The sequence below is a fragment of the Squalius cephalus genome (genome assembly GCF_949319135.1).
Source record: "Squalius cephalus genome assembly, chromosome: 5".
Taxonomy (NCBI): Eukaryota; Metazoa; Chordata; class Actinopteri; order Cypriniformes; family Leuciscidae; genus Squalius; species Squalius cephalus.
The window spans coordinates 10,650,898-10,670,657 of NC_137126.1; positions in this window are offsets into that span (position 1 = coordinate 10,650,898).

Consider the following 19,760-nt stretch of genomic DNA (forward strand, 5'->3'; position numbering starts at 1 on the left):
ATGAAATAAAAGGCCACTTAAGTGGACTTAAAGAGAAGTACAATTCATTATTATGTTTCTTATCACACTTAAGTACACTTTTAAAAAGTGCACTTTGTAATAATGTAAAAATAAAAGTTTTATTTTAAAGTACATTTTAAACCACAATGTTTTGATATTCTTTTGTCATGCTTTAAAGAAGAACAATTATTTTGATGTGTTGAAAAAGCACTATTAAGTTCAGTGAATTGCGCATAAATTTAAACTATAATATTTTTTTATTTAATTGCAAAAAACATACAATTAAGTGTCAGAAAACATTACATGCAGTTCACACTTTTTTTTTAAAGTATATTATTTCCATAGTAAGTACTCTTTTTGAAAGTATACCAGATTGTTATTGTTTTTCATGTGGGTGTGGAACTTCAAGCCCAGAACCTAAAAGATGCTTTGTTTTTTTTCTCAATCACTGGGTGTATTTAAAGGTAGGCAATTTTCAGAGAGGCTAGCAATAGCGAGCTAGCTTTGAACAAAAACATTTTCTGGATCAAATCACCTACCCTGCCTATAAGTTGTTTCATAAAAGCCTATTGCTAAAGATTGTGTTGATAAATACAGTCAGCGTGATTACTGGAAAATCGTAATATGAGCACTGAAATAAATGTCTGCCGCTTACATGTGCAGTGTGAAACAGGCTTAACAGTGTAATAATGGACTGGATTTACTTTTTTATGTGAACATCCTCTATAACACGTGCCTCGGCCTGACATGATTTATAATCTTAATTTGACCCTAACAAAGATGGTGTTTATTATCCAAACATTCAGCAGAGGAGTCTGTTTAGATCCCCTTCCTCACAGACGTTTCCCTCCGTCTTCACCTCCACCGCTGCAGGCACACGTGTCCAAACTTCCCTCATGCTCCATCCAACACTAATAAACAATAGCATGTCGCGTTGGACTCTTTGCTCTTCCTCCATAGGGCTGGGGTTGCGTTGGGAGGGCTGGTGTGGCTGGTACGTGGTGAGCTAATTTGCGGCTTGCTGACAGTTTTAAGGGACATCGAAAGTTGTGAGGTTTTTATTCTGTCACAGGATAATTAGAGTGTATCCGCACAAGACAAGCTTTTGACTGTGGTCAGCCGCCAGTTGTCCTTATCATTTGAGTTTTATGGATTTGATGCAGACATCCAGCTGTTGAGACTCCATGAAATCACAATTGGAGTTTTGTTTCTTTTAGTCCATGTTGCTTGATTGTGTCTGTTGTGGCTACCTGCATAATAAAATGTTGTAATTGCAATTCACAGCTTCTCAGCTGTGATATAACTAAAAACTATAGAGCTTCAGTAATTACATGTTTTTGCATCACCCTGGTTCCCTTGACAAAAGTCCCAATAGGATTTTTCCATTGGCTTTTGGATTATTGAAGAAACAACAAAAGTTTATGATTCTTACATGTTTTGTTCATTATGATATTCTTTTTACAAATGAACACAACTTTTATAAACTTTAAACATATATAAATAAGCAGAAGTAAAAAGATGAATGTAAGCTATAATCAAATTGCACACCGGTTGCATGACTTAAACATCACTAAAGATAAAAGACACTGAAGACAGCCCCTGAAGGGACATGGTGGTGGATAAAATATGGGATGGGTGGAAAAAATATATTTAAATTCTTTTGCATTCCTCGTAAATGTTTTGCTTTCCCCCGAGAGACTTTGGGTTCACTCACAAAAGTTTTTCATTCCCCGAAGAAACTTTGCGTTCCCTTGCAAATGTTAGGGAATGTAAAGTTTTTCGGGGAACACAGAACATTTGCAAAAGCATTAGCATAGAATTTTCCCATCTCTTTTTTTTTTTTAATCACCATGTTCCTTAAGGAGCTTGTTAAAGACAAGTAAAATATTTTTAAAAACTCACAAGGAGCCGTAGATTTAAAAAAAAAAAAAAAAAAAAAAAAAAAAAATATATATATATATATATATATATATATATATATATATATATATATATATATATATCTTGAGCTTTTATTAAACAAAAACCCATTCAAAAACCCATTAGCCGCTTCTCAATATGAATTCTGCACATGTGTTCTTGTGGACTTGTGAAACGTCATCAGTCGCTGCCCAATTACTGTTCAAATTCAAAGTTCACATCTAGCCAAGTACAGTTCAAATCCCCGGATGTGTTCTTGTTCCTCCCCTTTTCTCGAGGATGCATCAGCAGGTGACTTCTTGTGCAAACTTGAGACAGCTAGTTATCCCAGAATGCATCTCGCACCAACAAGCAAGCGTCAATGGCAGAGGAGAAAACCTGCATACTTTTGAAAATACTACTATTGTAGTAGTACCCGAAAGTTTTAAGCGTTTTCCAGCTGAGAACATAGTTGTTTAAAGCTAAAATCTGCATTTTATTTATAATGATATTGCCTATATGAAAATGTGTTCCAACGATTTTGGAGTTTTGAGATCCAAGCGATCACTGGGTGCTCAGCGCTCATGCACCCCACTGAGAACAGCCTTACCTCGACTAGCCCTTCTGACATTTGCCACTGGGTCTGATGTCTCTATAATGGTTAAATATGAGATATAATTCGTCTTGTGTATATCTAACGGGTAAAATTTAGTCTCATGAATCTATTATTTGTTCCCGGATATCATTTTGGCTGAGGGCAAAGTTACGTTTCACAACTTTATATATTTTTATATACCGTTGTACTAGATCACTGTCTTTGTCTTTATTTCCTATTGTATAAGCTTTTTATTCTTTATACTTATACTTTTAAAATAGCTATCATTGTTCAATAAAACTGACTATATGCACATATTGCCTATTATTATGTTTCATATTTTTTTAAAAATGAAAACGAAAAGAGGAGGTGTTTTAGTTGTGTCTTTAGCGCCACCAAATTTGGTGCATACTAATGAATAAGAAACAATATAAAACATTTTTATTTTTATTTTATGATATATGAATGTAATATTCTATGATTCGAATAATACCCTATCATTCTGGAAACACCGTCTGAATAAATTCTTATGTTTGCTCCATTATGCAGCAAGCTAGAATATTTTGTTTCCATAAAAGTCATAGAATTTCTGGGAACATGTGGCAGACCAGCCTGATCTCACGGGAATTCGTACGAATTCTACGAGGTGGCTAATTCGTACGAATTCATACGACCTCACTCGTATGAATTCGTACGATTTTTGCTAAATTGTACATATTTTACGAATTACCCAATTCGTATGAATTCATACGAATTACCTACCCCTGACCCCGCCCCTAAACCTACCCATCACGTGGGTTTAGACAAATCGTACAAATTCGTACGAGTGAGGTCGTACGAATTAGCCACTTTTTTATCACTCGTACGAATTCGTACGAATTGGTCGTGAGATAGCGTTGCAGACTCTCTGGGAGTATCTTAAAATCATAGTGCATTTAACAATTCAAATTCACTTTCATGACTGAAATGCAAAAGCTGTTTTTTCTCTTTTTCTATATCAGGGCTGGATATTGACTGAACCATGCTACTGTTTTGAGATCAGATCCATATGGCGGCATATCAGATAGCTCAGTCTTTTTCAGGTCAGGTTTCACAAGGACCGATGTTAGCATCCACAGTCAACTAATATCTTTTCATTTACTTGAATATATCTGACGTCTGTGGAGAGAAGAGATAGGACCTTTCAGTATGAAGTCAAAGGTGCACATTTATCACTCTCTGAGGTAATGTAACCCATATGTGAGAAGTTGAACCTTATTTGCTTAAACATGTATATGATAAGCATTTCATGAATATACAGCAGTATAACCACAGTTTATATTACATATAATACAGTTTATAAAGTGATTATTGATCATGTGCAATGCTTTACCATCTTAGAAATCTCCTTTACTGCACTTTGCTAGCTTTATTATAAGAATTCTTTGTGTTGTCCTTTGTCTATGTAATAATGTTAGATCAAGTGAAATATTACAATTGGGATATAGTCTAGATTATACAACAGTTCATTTCCACAAGAATCAGCACAGAATATATGGGGTGGTGTGGCGCAATGGATAAGACACATGCCTTTGGTGTGAGAGACCCGGGTTCGAATCCACTGTGAGACATCAATGTGTCCCTGAGCAAGACACTTAACCCCTAGTTGCTCCAGAGGCGTGCGACCTCTGATATATTTGGCAATTGTAAGTCGCTTTGGATAAAAAGCGTCAGCTAAATGAATAAATGTAAATGTAAATATATGAAATACTGTAGTGTGAGACTATTGATAAGTCTAAAATATAGGGTAAAATCTCTGTTCTTGCATCAGATGGGAAATGTTCAAATGTTCAAAAGGCCAAAATGTTGAGTCCATCTCTAGTCTAAAGCCAAGCATTTTCTAAATTTTAGCATCTGCCCACAATAGGTTAGAGAATCTCCTGAATGAATGGTATATTGGTCTTTATGTATCAGGTCTGCGTCTTTTCACATGACAAATGGCAGCTGTGTGTGCACAATGTGCATGCTAACGGGTAAATGTGTATTTATTTAGGCAACATTTGAAACCAATTAGCACAGAAAAGCATCATTAATGCCTAATATCCCTAAATGGTGCAAGTACCATCAGAAACAAACAATCATGTGGGAATGAAAAGGAGTGGGAAGGACCCCATTTGAACAGAGCTAATGTGATTGATATTATTATCAATAAAACCCTATGTTACAATAACATAATTATTATAGCATTATATTATTGTAATTACATAGTAATAACAAAACAAATCCTACAGTTATGAACTTTATCTATTTGAGTGGAATCCCTGGATCTCAGTGGACCATCAAGAGATGCCTTGATTGTGAAACAGGTGAGTGAGCGGAACACAGTGAAATCTGAGCTACACTGATTCATCAGCAGCTTCAGTGCTGCTCCAGTGAAAAGAGATCATTAAGACAGTTAATGATAGAGTGAAATGCTAAGGACTCAGTGAGCTCTGACAGGCAAAGTGGACATAGTTTCCTCTCACATGAGAAATCAAAGCAGCAGCTTTACCTGAGCTGATAAAGTTCTTTCTTGATGGACCGGCAATATTAAAAATAATATAGATGCATGAAAGGGGCTTCATGAAAGCAAAAAAAAAAAAAAAAAAGCAGTGAAAACCTCAAACATTTCTCATCAAATTCTTCCAAGAACAAATTATTTATGTGAGCCACAATAATTATATATATATATATATATATATATATATATATATATATATATATATATATATATATATATATATATATATATATATATATATATAATGAGAGTTAGTTGACATTTAGTTGAAAAGTTATAGTTAGTAGAATGTCTAAAGTGGACTATCGAAATAAAGTGTATATATATATATAATTATTATATTAATGTGCACTAGAGCCCAAACGATTTGCAGCCTGTGTTTACGCCAGACTCCTTGTAAACTCAAAACAAGTAGCTTTAGCAAGGCCTTGTGCGTTTGATTATCTTTTAAATGGGGTTTGTATATTGTATTAGTCTTGAAACAATTTTCAGAGATTTTGTCTGAACAAAACATACTTTCGTAATAGTATAGTTTTCACAAAACTGTGTTGTTAGTTCCCATGATGATGAGTTCCTGGCTGATGTTTCCTTTAAACAGCATTTACTCTCAGATAACATCATGCAACAAGACCACATTTTTAGGTCATTCTTTAATTATCTTTGTTTTTACAATTGGGTAATTTCTATTATTCTCTACCTTTTGAAGTCTGCAACTTTCCAAAAAAATTCATACAAAGCTTGCTTGCTTGTGTTGTTATTTTTAGTCCAGGTTTTCAGAAATATACTCTGCTCAATATCAGACACTAAACCTTAATTAATTCTAACTTGATGGTTTACACAACTGTAAGAAAATGAACAGGATGTAATAAATGGAAATAAACATAACAGAATTCATCAAATCCATTGCTAATGCTTACCAAAGTTTGTGCTGTTGTTTTCCCATCAAAATGATGTCAGTTGAAGGATGATGTCATTAAGGACCTGGTTTATGTTAGTTAAAGGATTTTACGAAAAGCTATACCAGTACGGAAAGGGAAATTAAGTTGATTACCAATTAAAGCCATATTTACAAGAAAGCATTTTTTTTGTTTTAAACCATTCAATTGGATAAAGGAAAAAAAAAACTTTCTTTTTTCTTTCTTTCTTTTTTTTTTTTTTTGAGTTTTTGTTTTAGACGTGAATGCCCAGGGGACATGGTAAAATGTGAAATTATTTATTATACATCCCATTATTTGTCATATTATGATAGAAATCTAACTTATTTGATTTTCATAATGTAATATATTTTATCACGTATATTATGTAATGAATAAATAAATATACTGTATTGTAGATATTGACCCAAATTCTTATTGTTAGACAAATTCTAAGTGTTTTTTATTTGACTCTTTTGTTTGTTAAATTACGGTTTTTGATTGATTTTTTTTTTTTTTAATCATAAGTTAGGACATAATAACTAACATGCATTAAAATAGCCAAAAACATTTCATTATTACATGGAGTAAGTGCAATGAATATACATGTCCAAAAACAAGAGTCATTCAACATCTGTCTGTATTAGCGAGAGAACGGCACAGCTGCTGTGACATCGCTAATACATGGTGTTAATGGAAAAAAAACAAAACAAAAAAAACCCGGTCAATAAATGTAACCAGTAAAAATACAACTCAACAGCTTCTCTGGGCTGAATTTCACATATGTGTGTAGAATTTTATACAATTAGGAAATCCAAATGCTGCCAACCTGCTTTCTGATCTAATCATAATATAGATGAAAAAGCTTATGCAAAGATGTAAAAAAAAGCTTAGCATGATAATTTTGTTCAGTGTTTATTTCATTCTCATCTGCTCATAATGCCTCTGCTCCACAGAGAATGTGTGTTAATACTCACAGCTAGTATTTCTCAAAATGATGGAGTTAGTACAAAAGCCCAGGGCATCTCACGCTCGGCCCTCATACTCTCACTCAAAGCCCCATTAGCGTCTGCTCACTGAGCCAACACAACAGGAGCAGTAGTGTATGACCTATTTAGCGTGTAAGTTGGAGATGTTAGAGGCTTTACTGTGGGAATTATAAGAAGGGAGCACAAATCTTCCATTTGATGAAGACTATCCATTAGCTCAGTGGAACAAAAACAAGGAGGATTGGACAATATGTGTATGTGTGAGATTGGGCATTCTGTCACAAAACAGCATCTGAAGTGGATTACCCTCACAGTGAGTTCACTGGGGAGGATTGCCGGTCGCCCATAAGCCCACAGCTCTCCCAACAACACTCATTTCTCTCCATGTGTCATACATGTTTTAAGAAACTTGCTGTCATGGAACAGAAAATGCAGACAAAGGTAAACAGTTTTGAATAGTTTATTGAATACCACACAGGAAGTTAGCAGGTGAGTCTCTGGATTGAGAGATGAGAAGTGGCTGGTGGACTGAAGACTGGCAGACGATGACACGCAGAAGACTGAAGACGAAGGATGTGTCAGTTCGATGCACTGGTTAGTAATCCATAGGTAAGTAGTCAGGTAGAGGTTCAGTGTTGAATGACGAGACCAGACCAAGATGTGTGTTAGGTGCTGGCCTTTATGTAGGAACTGACGAGGCTTATGGCTGACAGGTGTGGTGATGTTGAGTGTGCACAGGTGGTAGCCAGAGAGGATGATAGGAAATGTAGTGCAGTGGTGGAAGAGGTGAAGGCGGAGTCTTAGGAGGAGGGTATGGAGATGGTGTAGGGATGGTAAGAGGAGCAGGCGAAGGGATGGTGATAGTGGGTGGCGATGGAATGACAGACGGACGACGAGACCCATGCTGCCCTACAAAGGCAAAAGACCTTAACTCGCTATAGTGTGGAACTGAGAAAAATTACTTTAAAGATTTTTAGTTGTTCCGCCAAATTAAATATAGGTAGGACACTGGAAATCTGGCAAATAGATGTTTTAGTAATGAAAATTATATACATAAAAAAATCTTGAGCTCAAACTTGACTTTTGACCACTATTTTAAAGTCACTGTACTCTGCCTTTGTATTGTCAGCAAAAAGTGAGAAGTCATGCCAAGGCAAAAGGCAGTAACTTCCACATTATCAATATTTGGTTGCTGATCACCATTAACAAAATCATTATAGTAACACCTGTATAAAATCTAGTGATCATTGCATTTATTTGGTATGAAATTACAATTATTTATAGCCATCTACTTATTGCTATCCTGTGCTTTGGTTGCATTCTGATGGCATTATTAATACATTTGACATGACAAAATACCTCCATAGATATTAGTCCAGCGTTGGCTTGACCGTGTTTAGGGCGGTGCTGAAGGCGCCGGCGAAGTTTTGGCACTCTGCCAGCTAGATGCATGAGTGTTTCAACCAGGTCCGGTACCCGAACTGAGTGAGGCGGGGCTTTAGTTCTTTGTTGTATTCATCTGCTACGGCATGTGTAACATTTTTCTCTCAACTCTGCATAATCCTTCGCAATCGACATTGCACGTTTGTCGATGGAGCGGTTTCAGACCATACTAAATGTTCTGACGCGCATTTGTGCAGGACAAAGCTCTGAGGACATCAGAAGTTACAGAGACTGATGGCAGCTGTACAAAGTACACAGGCTACACCGTAAATTTAATTTTAATGGACAGTAAAACAAAGGCAGATAACCGTACAATCTGGTAGGTAGCATTATTTGATAGAACACCGGCACAGTAACTTCATATTGACGAGCAACTAAACAAAGGCAGAGTACCGTAACTCAATTTGAGCGTTCCAAAACAAAGCCAAAGAGCGGTAACTGGTGTTACGGTGTTCTGCCTTGGTTTCTCATGGGCTTTTGGAAGTTACTGTTAAGACAACTCATTATTTTCTCGAAAAAACAACGGAATTGATTCAAGATACTCATCCACATGATAAAGGAGGTCTTGAATGTGCTAAAAATAGAAATAACTCATTTTCGACCAAAAACGAAGTTACGGTCTTTTGCCTTTGCACGGCAGAATAGCCCAGAGAAGACAGCCCACGGCAGATTCGAGGGAGGGAGGAGCCAAGGTGAAATAGAGGCTAATATCAACCTGGGGACGACCGAAGACGGCGGAGTTGATGGATCCCTGGGCGCAGATAGAGAGACAGAGAGCGTAGCAGATGATCCGCAAGTTCGTGGCGGAGGTGGTGTGACGACTGACCAAGGGAGAGCCGGTGGGAAGTGGGAACCGGGTGGAGTCGTGCCGAGTCGGGCCAAGACGGAGCGAAACTATCTGAGGCAGAGCCACTGGATCGATCCGCTCAGGCACTGATGGTGGTTGTAGGACCTGAGGCTCGACGTGAGAGCTTGGCATTGCAGGAGATGGCGTAGGACTGACAACCTGTAGCAGAGGCGGGGCTGGAGGACTGGCTTGACAGGGTTGAAGGTAACACAACATTGTCCATGCAGATGTTTGTGTTGTTTAAAAACAGCGATGAAGGTTCAGAAGGAACAGATAAAAAGTTACAAACAGTCCATGTTGCTCTCTAGGAATAGTGATGAAAAATCAGAAATGGGGTGGGAGACGATACCTCCGCGCTAGGCAATCAGCTAGTCCTCAGTCTCAAATTCCACCAAAACACCCTCGCCCACTGATGTCGTGGTCTCACACCCCTGGTCAGACTCACTGGGGAGCTCCTCTTCCGGGGCGAGGGTCAGCACTGTCCACTTGTCCTCGGGCTCTGGCTTGAAGCGTTGCGAGGGGTGGTAGCTCTCTGTCTGCGGGGGGCTCACACGATTTCTCTGTGGTTGCAGGTGGTGAAACAGGCTCTGTGTCCGGATCTGATCTGAACCGGGGATAGACACCAGATGATGGTGTCCCTCCAGTTAAGTCCAGAGGTGTCTGGGAGGTCTATGGGATGATGGTAATTCGCCCCAATCCAGAACAGTGACTTCAGGGTCTAGTTGTAAAAGAGGCTGGTGACGGCAAGAAGGCAAACATTTTCAGGAAAAACAAAAAAGTCCAAGCTCTCACAAGCCACAAAAGCAAATCCTCCCAAAACCCCACTCACTCAGCCCCTCTACATTAGAATAATTTGAAGCAGAATGGGCCATGCGAGCAGAGAATGGATGTTCCCACGAACCTGACACCTCAGCGTGCAGATTCGGAAGAAATGGAAGGCTCACCGGAGCAGTGCACTTATGACTGCGTAGATATCGCTCGTCTAAGCGGCTGTTTGCGATCTTGCGCTTCGAGACCGACCATTCCAAACTCAATCTGACTGTAGCACAAATCATAAGCTCCACTAGCTCATCGTATTCTGCATTCTGCTGCATGGAGCAGGAAACAGATTTTTCTACACATGTCTGTCTGTACTGACTCCATACTTTCTGAATTGTCAAAATCAGGAGCGAGCAATGAGTCCTCGTATTCCACGGAAGAAACCGCGGAGCAGACTTCGGTTTAAGGCATGAGGACAACAGAGCTGGGAGGGGGGGAAGTGAGGGGAACTTGCTCAAGCTCCTCAAGCAGCTGAGATCCCCATGGCTGCGCACTGCCTCGGCAAGTGCAGAGCTCGAGCCTCGAGGCTCAGCAGCTTGACACTCTTCACTCGTGAAGAGCGCCAGCTGAGAGCGGAGCTTTCTCAGAGAGAAACCATCACAATGCATACATCCAGCCCCCTAAAGGGCTGAACTTGTATGCTCCACTCCTAGACAGACAACACACGTATCGTGACCATTGGCATACAGCGTTTAAACTGTTCGCTCACCATGCTTCCTTCTCTTTCACACACTGAAATCTTCACACAGCACACAGACAGGGGGCTTCTTGAAGACATTAAAAACTAACAATGTGTTTTCAGGTGCCCTTTTTATATGCTGGGGAGCACCCTGCAACGTCATCACTGTGTCCACCATGATTGGCTAGTTGTTACACGTGACTCAGACACCGTGTCCTGCGGGACGCGTCCCCATTGCGTCATCTGACTCGGTGTTGAGTTCCCTAGATAGGGAATTCACGTTTTCGATATGGGTGTGTGTGATTTACATTGCAGAGTAAAATGTCAATTTATGTTTACCACAGACCTTATTTCACTCAACAAATTGAAAAACCCCATTATAAAAACCCATAGGAAAATCTTGAGGAAATCACTGGCAAATTATCCTTCTGGGTTTTGACATCACTCAGCACTTTTCCAAATAAGTATTGTGTCACATAATCACAATACGTTTTTCATTAATAAAGTTACTTGATATTTACACTGTAAAATACTGTTTACTTTTTAACATTTTCAAATAAGTTACATAATCAGATTACTTTTCCCAAGTAGTGAGTAAAGCATTACTTGTTAAATGTACTCCTTATATTTTACTTTTTCAAGTAATATGCACTACTATAATTACATTACTTACACACGCTAGTAGTTGAATTCACACCATAAAATCCATGGTACTTTTCAAGTAAAATTAACTAACTAACTAAAATTTAGATGTAACACTACGTCACATTATTTTCAGATTTTCATTTTTATAATCATTGCAGTGGTGGATTGCTTTGCTTTGAAGTTTGCAGTTACGGCTGCCATAAATTTTGTCATGACATGCCATTTTCATGACATCATGACATTTCATCCTTACATCCTTCATGTAGTACAGCCTATATCTCATTCCATACTAACTATGTTGGTATATAGGATAAACACTTGTCCACAGCAAAAAACAAAACAAAACAAAAACAAGCTGCATCCATTCTGGAGTAAAGTCAACAAATGGTAAGAAAAAAATCATGCAAAAGTATCTCAACATGTTCTTTTTTATTACTTTTGTGTAACATAATTAATTATTTTTCATAACGAGTAATGCGATATTGTAATGCTTTTAAAAGTAAACTTTCTGACCATCACATAATGCACAAACTATATGAATTTGTAGTACTTGCAAATGGATCCCCAAGGAGATGTCTGAATCGTTTTTATCTTGTTATCATGTTAGGCGGATAACCCAATCATGCCTGGCACATGATGGCGTACTGTACAGTTGGTTCCTCTGCTGATTCGACTTGTGTATAGCCTAGAAAATTTGATTAAAGATATTAGATAACATCTTATCTAGTGGGTCATACCTCCTGTATTTCCAGAAAGGGTTCACAACAGTCTCCTTTTGCTACACAAAAGGTCAGAGTTTTAGCTGTTATTTGTTGTGATGTGAAATGAATAGTAATCTTTGTGTATTGCTTGTTCGGGCACAAAGCTGTTGATGCAGAGACAAAACAATGATTGCAGACTGTGGTTATGTAACTGAACACAGGTTAGTGAAGGGCGAATGTGTGATTATGGTGGGAATGGAGATGGTCTTATTGTGCATGTTATTTTTTAATGTCAAGGCAATATACAATGTAATCATTAAGTCAACAGTGCAAGTAGAAATAGAAATTGCACTCCAAAATCAGAAAAAAACCTTACATTATTTTCATGTTAAAATCATTCTCTGCTTTGTAATGCAGAAAATTAATTGTCTTTACAGTAATACAGTAATGCATGTGAAATCATCCCAACCAGACACAATTTTTTTTTTTCTTGCAGAAATTACAACAGTACAACAAATACTATGGTTAAATACTTGGAAACATTTCTTATTATTATCATGTTGATGTAATTTGTGCTTCTAAAATATTTTGGTGAAAACTGTCGAATTGCAATAATGTATCACTATATACTATATACTGATATCTGATAGGCAACAGATGAAATATAATCCTGTTCTTGACAAGTTCCATAACATTCATTTACTGAATAGTTAGATACATACATACATACATAGACACATAGATGATCAAATGATACATGAATACTTTAATTAACAATTTCATGCATTCTAGGATTTTCTCATAAATGTGAACGTGTGTGTGTGTGTATGCTCTGCTGCTTTCTGTCACTTATCAGTCTGACTGTGATTACTCATCAGCCAGAGCCCCAACCAGCACGGCGCCTCCTCTTATCTGAACACATCACACTGTCTTACCTCATTGTCTCTGAGGTGGCTGAGACTGAGAACCTCTGTTTCTTTCATTCCTCTCCTGTCCCATCCCTACATATTTATGTTTTATTTGCCTTTATTCCTCTCAATTATTTCTGATGTTTCTTTCTCTTCTCCCATCCTAAATTCTTTCTTTCCCAAATTGCTTTTCTCAGACTTCCTGTTTGGGGCAAAGTGTAGACTAGAGCTCTGCCCTTCACACTGGATGATACAAACAGTCTTGTGATGGCAGATGTGCCTCTGATTTCATTGTCTCCAGTCAAAGGCACATTGTTTGAGTGGGATTTGGTTTGGTTTAAATCTATAGAGGCGCCACATGACATTATCTCCTGTAGAAAGAGCAAAACTAACAGGCAGTGCATATGTTCTGAGCGCCTCACCTCTTTCTGATAGGTTAAGAGAGGATAGAGCTGTTATGGTGGCCTGTGCCACTCACTGTAATTGAGTACTGTATATGTGTGTGTTTTTGTGACTCTTTAGTAAATAGTCTGGTTTTAATCTGAGTGAAGTTGGAGTATCTCAATTTCACTCGATCAATGAAGCTCTCAGACAGACATTTCCACAGAGGCCACACAAAGCACAAGCAAAGGAACAAAAGCTATTGACACAGACACATAATAATTATTATTAATGTTCTGATTGTCTTAATGCAGTAACACATGCACTTTGTGGTCTTAATGAAGGAAGGTAATCAGGGTGATGAATATTAACACATTCTAAATGCAAATAAAAATGGACTTTGGTAAGTTATGAAATGTTATCTGCTCCCCCCCCCCCCCCACACACACACACATAAATAAGCAATCTACAAAACCTCTGTGCTTTGAGAAAATGCAAAAAAAAAAAAAAAAAAAAAAAGGATATCTTTGCCCTCTGTTTCATTTTTTTGCATTTTCATGAGAAACTGAGTATTCGTGAGTATTAAAGTCAAGTTGCTGTGCTTTACCATACTGTCACATCTTATCCATCATGTGACTTCCATTTCTTATATCACTTAACTAGCTTTATTTGAATAATATCTGCTGAATATACAGTATTAAAACACACTGCCTTTGTACCTATTGCTGTATGTGCTTACCTCAAAAACCTGAAGTTCAATCATTCAATCACATGATAACATTTGATATATTGTTACGAAACAAGATTCAAATGTTACCAAATTGTTAAAAGTGTTTTGCAACAAATATGTGGAAAAAACATATGGAAACATATTTTCTTTCTCATGTATTATTAGCCTTTAATTAGCCAGCAGATACTGATCAAGAGGTGAGTGCTAAGCAAAGAACATGGAAGTAGCTCTTTACAGGTACAAAGACCCCTGTCTCTCAGAGGTGAAAAGGTGTCCCTCCAGCTGCCTTTCTGTGTGCTTGTGTCTGATAGCAGCGCCTGGAGGCTTCCCCTTCCTCTGGGGGTTGAGGGTGGCTACTCTGGTAATGGATATGGTTGGAGGAGACTGACCCCAGGCCCGTTATTAGCCAGCCTCGCTTCATTAAAATGGCTTATTGTTTGATACAGTGCTCATATTCAGTCCTACAGAGTCCCTTTCACAAGAGCAGCTTTTATTTATCAGCACTGATAGGAGACTAATCCTTTGCCCTTTGCACCTGAGAGAAACCCTGTCGCCACTTTCCCTGCATTAGCTCCCTTCCCTGTAATTTTGTTCCTAAGCTTTTTGTTTGTTGGATTCCTCCTGTTCCTTCTGGACAATCTGCATTTTCACATCCGGATGGTTACGATCCACAGTTTCTCCATGGATCCAGGGGTGTGATACAGGTGCTTCCATGCTTTGCGTGTCAACTTCTGTTGCTCACATGTCTCAGGAGAAGCTTCACAACCTCTCAGAGGAAGAGCAGGGCCTGTTTCCTGAGGGCTTTGGCTCTTCAGATGACCGTCAGGGCATTCGGCTTGTCCCGGGCAGCCAGTGAGATTTATAATCCCGCTCAGCTCTTTCTGCTTTCAAAGGGCTTCTGGGAGCAGAACTGCAAATTGCTTCAACACATGGAATGATTCATAGATTTACGGCACGCATGAAATGGTCTCAAAATGGCAGTAGATGATGAAACGGGATGTGAAGTGACTTAAGACCTAGTACCTTTAGAAGCAACCTTTTTGAACAAACCCATTACCGTAAGAATTACTTTTGGTGTAGGTACAAGATTTTATTGTCCTCTAAACCTCCTCTTGTAGATTTAAGTAGCAGAGGAGAATAACTATAATTATTGGATATATTTGGAAACAAATGTCTTAATGATTTTCATTTTTGTTCGGTGTAATTAAAGCAAACGTTTTTCAATAACGGAAGAAAATGTTAAAGTATGGAATTTGGGGTGAAAGGCACAATAATTAACACGATAATAAATAGCTGTCTGACTTTTACATTTGTTGAGATGAAATGGTTAAATTTAGATGGTAAATATCATATATTATGTTGGGTGTCCACCTTAGAGATCACCATATTTAAAAAAATGTTATTAATCATGTCATATAATAAAATACAATTTATTGTTTACTACTGTAAATCTATATTAAATTGTTATAGGATTTCCTTTAATGCTTTCAGAATCTTTTGTTTCTGTATTTTTAAAATATATTTTTATATTAACATATTTTCATGACAGTATATTTATCGAACAAAAATGAATTCTTCTATTTATCAAAGAAAATAGAACAAACTTTGCTAAAGTGATTGTTTTGAACAAGTATTAACTTAGACATTATTAAAAACATATTATTTTAGCTAAAGTACATTTATTAATAATGTGTGCCTTTTGCCCCATGCATGCAGATGAGCATTTTACCCCGTGTGTGGCCCACCTTGCCACCTCATTCATTTATAATATTTTTAAACAAAATAAACAACATTTATGATTTATTTTCACACAAAATACAGTATGTTGCTTTAATACAAACATATTTTGTCTGCAATCATATTGTCACGTATCCAGTCACCACACCAGCTCTGTCACCTCTACCACACAACACTTCCCAGCATCCCTCATGTTTCCCACCTGCACACCATCAGCCATCACCTAATTACATCAGCACCTGCACCTCATCATCAGCACTCCCTATAAAGAGACACTTCTCCTACACTCCCTGGTCTGATCCAGTCTACATACACCTTAAGACCCCGTACCCGATCCCGATCCCGATCCCGATCCCTCTGGAACCGTCTTCTGCCAATAGAGACATTCGTTCACAGCAAGCTGAGTCATCCTTCATCTGTTCTTCATCCATCATACCACCAGTCTGCATTCCTGTTCTGTGTATCTGTCCAATAAACTCTGTGTTTGAACTCATTTTTCTTAAGGTGTGCCTTTAGCCTCGTTTTACCCTATAACTTGTCTCACACCATAGATCCTCAAATTGTGAGGACAGTGGCAAGGAATCCAAACTCCATCAGGAGACAGAATGGAGAAAAGAAAAGAAAAACAGGGGGGAAAAAACAGAGCTAAATCATGATAGCAACATGCTAACAACATGCAACTACTTTCCTTATCAAAAAAGTACCAAAAAACTTTTTTGTTGTTGTTGTTGAAGATGGAAGCATTGTAATTCTATTGTTTTTGGACTTGCAATAAGGTTACGTCATGTTTGTTATACCATGGTAGTACCATTTCATTCTTTGAAGTCCTTTCATTGTTAATGAAGGAATCAGGTTTTAGAATGGAGGTACACTGCCATATGGAATCTGTTTGATGGAGCATTCTTCTCCACCTTAATTGAGAGACATTTTATGGGTCAGCAACAATGACCATGTAACAAGATTTTTTATGGGCATGTTTTAAAAAGGTACATGACTGCATTGTGTTGTGCAATGGAATACTCCATTTCACCTTCTAACATGATTTTATTACAGGTTTCATTATGATACACTTGCATAATCAGAAAACCAAGAATGAGATGCTTGACTTACAATGCAATTAATGTATTTATACATGCATTTATTGTAAAAATTCAGCGGCATTATTGCTTGCAACAGTATTACATAAAAAATGCATTGAGAATCTTATTAGATAAAGATTCTTTGGAGTGTGGCCATGTTGTTTCTCTTTACAAAAATACTTACTTTTGACATAAAGCTCATTCAGCAAGCACACAATGGATCCTTTTAGAAAGCTAACTTTTATTTATAACCAGATATGATTTGAACTTAAAATGGAATCGTAAACTGTTCATCTTAATGTAATGGACAGAAATTATGGCCTGCTAGGCTAACGTCTGAAATAAACTCTTCTAAGAGACCAATCTTTGTGAAATATTGTTATAGCCTTTAGCAGTTATGGAGCTATTAACAGTAAAATAATATCACATTTTTAATGACATACCATTCGTATTGTGTATCCAAGTATACAACAGTGTGTTGAGTCAACCTTAACTCCTACCAGATACAACCCATCCACGCTCCCTCTCCCTCTCCCTCCAGGCCAGTATCATTCTTGCATGTTTTTGGGGCGACAGGTCGTTTCCTGTGAGCGTTTATTTGTGCAGATGGGTCGGCAGTAAGGAAAGATGATATCTAATCACCTGTTCCTGTGAGGCACAGAGCAGGTCTTTGTGTATTCATTCTGAGTAGCCCGGTCATACTCATAAGGAGCCATGGGCAGGTGACAATGAGGAGGAGAAGGGTCTGCTATTGTTGAAGACACAGAACACACAAGTGCAGTTCACATGACATGTCATACCATTGTCCTGCAGGGTGATGTTATACTCTAAAACTATTTTAAACTGCATTCTGAGTTTGTTCTGTCTAATTGTAGTGTAGTTTTTTTTTTTTTTTTTACCTCTATTAGTTGTGCAGAATAATTATAGTGTTAGTATAGTTAGTTAGTCCTGCAGTATGACAAATGAATAAAAAAGGAGTTAAGAAATGGTGATGCTATTTGGGGTCTTTAAAACATTTTATCATTCATATTGTAAATATAAAATGGAAAAGTTGACTCTATGTTTTGAATACATTCTGGTCCTGGCTTCTGTTCACCTCAAAGTACAGAAATACTGTAATATACTTTAAAAGAATGAGGGCTACTGGTGTGAATTGTGCAAAATATTGTGCAAACTGAATGAATTTTTCAGACACCTAATTGCATATTAATCAGTTATATTTTATATAATTTAATTATCTGAACTTTTTAGCATGCAGTTTTGACCTACTTAAATTGGGCTTAAAGGAATAGTTCACCCAAAAATTAACATTCTGTAAGTATTTACTAATAAGTAAGACTTTCGTTCAACTTCGAAACACAAATCAAATAATTGTAATGACATTTGAGAGATTTCTGTCCCTCCATTGACAGTCCAGGCAACTACCACTTTGACGCTTCAAAAAGTTCATAAAAAGACAAGATGAATCCATATGAATCGACAGGTTTAATCAAAAATTTTTATAAGAGACTAAATCACTTTATATGATGTACAGATTTAATTTAGGCTTTATAAACATTCATCAATGCCCAAAACAGGTCTCGAAGCTCAAGCATGTTTGCTTGACGTGCGAAAACCAATGAGGTTCGTTCTCGTGTGTTACGCAGCACGTTTGAGCTTCCACAAGAGGTTTGTTCTCGCGCATCAATCAGGTACGTTTGCACTCCTGTTTAATATTCGGTGATCATTGTTTACATGTGAATAACAGCCTAAATTCAATCTGTTCATCATATAAAGCGATCATGTCTCCTCAGAAAATTTGGACTAAACCGCTTAATTCATATGGATTAGTTTTACAATCTCTTTATGAACTTTTTGCAGCGTCAAAGTGGTAGACTCTCAATGGAGGAACACTCAGATTTCATTCAAATATCTTCATTTGTTTTTCGAAAATGAACGAAAGTCTTACAGGTTTAGATTTTAGTGTGAACTAACCCTTTAAGTACATCTTTATAAGTAATTTTATAATAAATGTTATTGTCTTTGAAATATGTTAAAGTTTACTGCTTGAGAAGCATTTATAGTAAACTATAAAATACTTAAATCTAATTTATATTGTCATATATTTAAAAATGTAATTACACATTTAGAATGAATATGATATTGCAAGTCAGTACATTTAAAATATGTTAACTTAAAATGTTACGCAAGCTATAGCTTTAAAAGCCTGAGATCCCACCCTCCCTTCAGAGCATCTCCAAAGCCATGTTTCCTTCAAAAGACATGAATGTGCACAGCAGAGCATTCAAAGTGTTACGAGACGAGAAACGGCATTAAATTACCTCATGTCTCAAAGCACATAACATTACAATAATAATGAATGTGAACAACTTACAGAGCTCTTACTTGTACCACCTGACTGCTGCAGATTCATTTCGGCATTGATAGTGTTGCCATAGAAACGCATAAATCTGAGTCTGAGAACGTGAACAGCTCTAGGTAGAATGTAGAACTTCCACAGAAGATATATGCACATGTTTTGATGTTTAGACCATTATTGATTGCTATCAGCATGTGTAGAGAGTTTCAACCAGTAGGCCTATAACAAAGTGTTTATATAAAAAAAAAATGCCTACCCTACCTTTAATGAACAAGGAGGAAGCTTTAAAGATTTGTCCTGCCTTCAGCTCTGTGATCTCCACTGTTTATACAAAGCAGTGGCATTTTGAGTGAGCAGCGCTTGTGTCAAATTGCCAAGACAGAATAAGAAGTAAGGCGAGCATGTGTTTCTGATAAAGCAAGTACAGTACACGTCAAGGTAGAGGCCAGCTATTTTACATGCCTCAGCCATGTTACATGTAGTCATGTTTCTGTTT